The sequence below is a fragment of the Arachis ipaensis genome, chromosome B06, assembly GCF_000816755.2.
Source record: "Arachis ipaensis cultivar K30076 chromosome B06, Araip1.1, whole genome shotgun sequence".
Classification (NCBI taxonomy): domain Eukaryota; kingdom Viridiplantae; phylum Streptophyta; class Magnoliopsida; order Fabales; family Fabaceae; genus Arachis; species Arachis ipaensis.
The window spans coordinates 13,761,891-13,765,703 of record NC_029790.2 but is presented as its reverse complement, the minus strand read 5'-3'; positions in this window follow the sequence as shown (position 1 = coordinate 13,765,703).

Sequence of the window (3,813 nt, the reverse complement as noted above, 5' to 3'; positions counted from 1 at the left end):
GTTAATTAATAAAAAATATATGAAAATTTAAAAGATAATAAGTGTTTCACTGTTTAAAATTATATCATTTTTATGCTCATGTGACAGGTAATGAGACATGCACCACTATAAATAACAAAATACATAAACAAATCTATTTTATTTTATACTATTCATTGACAGAAGCATATATAAGATCTAATTGATACTTTTTTTTAAGATTAATTAATCTAAGATCAACATCTTTAAAAATCTAATTGTCACTTTATTCAAAATCAAATTATTAAAAATCAAATAATACACCCTTATTATTTTTCACGCATTTTGGCAATATAGTAATATTTTAGGTAGTGTTTGAAAAAGAGATAGAGACAACAAAATTGAGAACTGAGAAGCAGAGATTGAAACAAATTAAATTTTAGTATTATGTTTGGTGCAAAGTGAGACAGAGACTGAAATAAGAATGAAGCTCTAATTTAATTTGCACAAAAGGTAAAGTTGGAATTAATTAATTGAAATGAGGGTATTTTAGATATAAAATATTATTAAAGTTTCAGTCTCTATCTCTAAAAACTTCAAAAAATACTAGGAAATGTTAAATATTACGAATAAAAAAATTATACTAATTAAAACACATATAGATGCATAACTGTAACGTGTTCCTACATCATTTTGATAATTAGTAACTAAATTATATCATGGTTTCACAAACTAACCAATCAAGTGGGAATTATTATGATCATTATTGGGAGTTAGATAGATGGTAGATGTGAACTAATCTCGTAGCTAAACTGCTAATAAAGCCTAATTATTCAAGAAAAAATAGTCTTAATTTATAGATAAATTTTTAGTAAAAATAGAATTATTATGATAATTATTTCTTTTAGTTAATTTATATTTTATGGCAATTATTATTATTATTATAATTTTTGTGTCACATAATATTTTCTTATATTGAATTAGTTATAGCTTAACCAAGATGACATTCGCCCCTGTAACTTTCAGCTCTAGTAATCAACATTTCTTATTCTAAGCTAAAGTTCCATTTCTCTGATCTCTCTTTTTGAACTTATTTCTAAAATATTACAATTTTCAAATTATTTAATCATGTGTCACCTTTTTAGTCATGTTATTCATCATTTTATGAATGGTTATACTAATTTTTTTTACATTGAATTGCCAATTTTTTCATACTCTATTTTACAGTTAATTATGTCCTTTTATAATTAATAATTAAGAGAACGGCAGATAGGTAAATAATTTGTAAAGAGTAACATTTTGACAATAAATTATTTAAAAAAAAATTGTATATTGGTAAATCCCTCATATGATATTGTTTTAGTTCTCTTTTGCTACACAAGTAACTAGTAACTTTATGCTTTCCATAACTCAAAGGCAGGGATATATTTTTAATTATAAAAATTTAAAACTTAAAATTTAAAATTTAAAATTTAAAAAAATTAGTTGATATTAGCTTAAAAAAATCAATTCTCCAATTAAACTCAATATAGGATATTACTGTAATAAGGCTTTAGTATGCCCTATTAGAATTGAATTTCCCCCAAGACATACATTGTGAAATTAGGCCTTCATCTCATCAATGTGTTAAAAGTATAAAATCCAATGAAACAATTAAAGAGAAAACCCAACAACCAACACCTCCGTGCACCGTATATAATAATCGTTCCCTTTTTAATACGCCAAATTCAGCACAATAATCTAAAATAGCTATGTCGACCAGCTGCCAAGTTTGAATAAATTAAAATATATGTGCAGCATACACATAACAAGCACAGGATTAAAATAAAGCTTTTCTGGAATTTGTATATTGAATTTACAAAGAACCAAAAATTTATACTCAATAAATAAGGACATGATATATTTTGATATAACTAACGTCGCATGTGTCGCCTCTCTAATTTATTGGTAACAGACACAGACATATATTTAATTAGTCAAGGCAGGAATATTCTCGTTACAATATAACGACAACTAAACTCTTCAAGGAACAAATCGAATATATTTCACCTAACAAATTTAAAATTAAACTGAAGTGGTAACTTCATATATATAATAAGACCCTTAAAAAACACTAGTGTGTTGGTAAGGCGTGTAAATATACGTATGTATAATGATAAGAAAAAAACGAAGTAATGATAAACAAAAAATTAAAATTAAAATTGAAAATAAAAAATAAAAAATAAAATAATAAACTAAAATTAAATATAAAAAAAATATTTTATTTTTTGTGGTATAATTTAAATAAATTTATTAAAAAATATTCATGAGCTATCAAGAAAAGAGTATTGTATAGAATTCGAATTGTTCATCATATAATTTGAATCAGAGTGATTCGAACTTCCTCATACGTAATTCGAATCATGTAATATCTCACCATATAATTTAAATAATTTTATTAAAAAATTATCATGAATATTTTTAAATAAATTTATTTTAATTATACCACAAAAAAATATTTTATTTTATGCAAAATAATTTAAAAATGGCTTAAAAAAATGTTAGAAGTACTATAAAAATTTGTAATGTCCTAATGACTTAGGACATTAAAGAAATTCTCCACATAGTCACTAATAATTTAGAAATTAAAGAAAAAATATTTTTATCATATATTTACCTAAATCACTAGAATATTACAAACTTTTATAGTACTCATAACATCTTTTAAGCTATTTTTTAAAATTATTTTATATAGAATAAAATATATTTTTTAATTATTTTATATGGAATAAAATATTTTCTTTCATTTCTAAATTATTATTGACTATGTAGAGTATTTTATTTAAAATTTGAGTACATGCATGTATTTACCTAAGTTATTAGAACATTACAAATTTTTATAGTACTCCTAACATTTTTTAAGCCATTTTTTTAAATTATTTTGCATAGGATAAAATATTTTTTGTTGTATAATTTAAAAAATTTATTAAAAAAATTTATTAAAAAATATTCATGAGCTATTAAAAATTGACAGAAAAGTATTGTATGGAATTCGAATTGATAGCTCATTAATATTTTAAAGAAGTCTCGTAATTAAATATTTTGTTAGCTTTTTTTAACGTATGAAATAAAATATATATTTTTTTAATTTTTAAATTATTAATTTTTTTAATAAATTTTTTAACAGCATAATTCGAATTATACCATGAATTACTGTGTGTAATTCGAACCAAGCTGGTTCGAATTAGTGTTTGCGTATAATTCGAACCAAGCTGGTTCGAATTAGTGTGTGCGTGTGTTTGTGTATAATTCGAACATTGCTGGTTCAAATTACATTGAAATAGAGTTCGAATTTAGCTGGTTCGAACTACATATAAACGTGCATTGGTGGATTCATGAAGCAGTTTTCGTTTTGGCTGATTCACGTAAATTATTTTCTCCCTTAGTTTATTTTTGTTTTTTGCCCTAAAATATAAAATACGCATTCTTTTTTATTTTCACTGTTATTAAAATCTAATGAGTAATAATTTCATGGTATCGATGAATAATTTACCATAGTTGCAAATTTGCAATAGTAGGTCACAGTGAAAACCATCTAGGGGAAATTATTCATCAATTATTGGAAAGAAAAAGAAAAAAAAGAAAAGAAAAGAAATGCAAATTAAAGTGGTAGCATGCATGTGAATGAGCAATGCAAGTAGCTAGGGTTCAGCTTTTTGTGTGATGGGTGTAAGTAAGAGTGAGAGTAGCCTAATACACCCATGAAAAAGTTCACAATAATTGGGATTAAATTAAGAAAATTTGTTATAAAAATAGATTAGATCGAAGGCGCGCGTGTAGGGCAAAGGAAGTTGTGGGCCTCAAGTTTATGGCGCG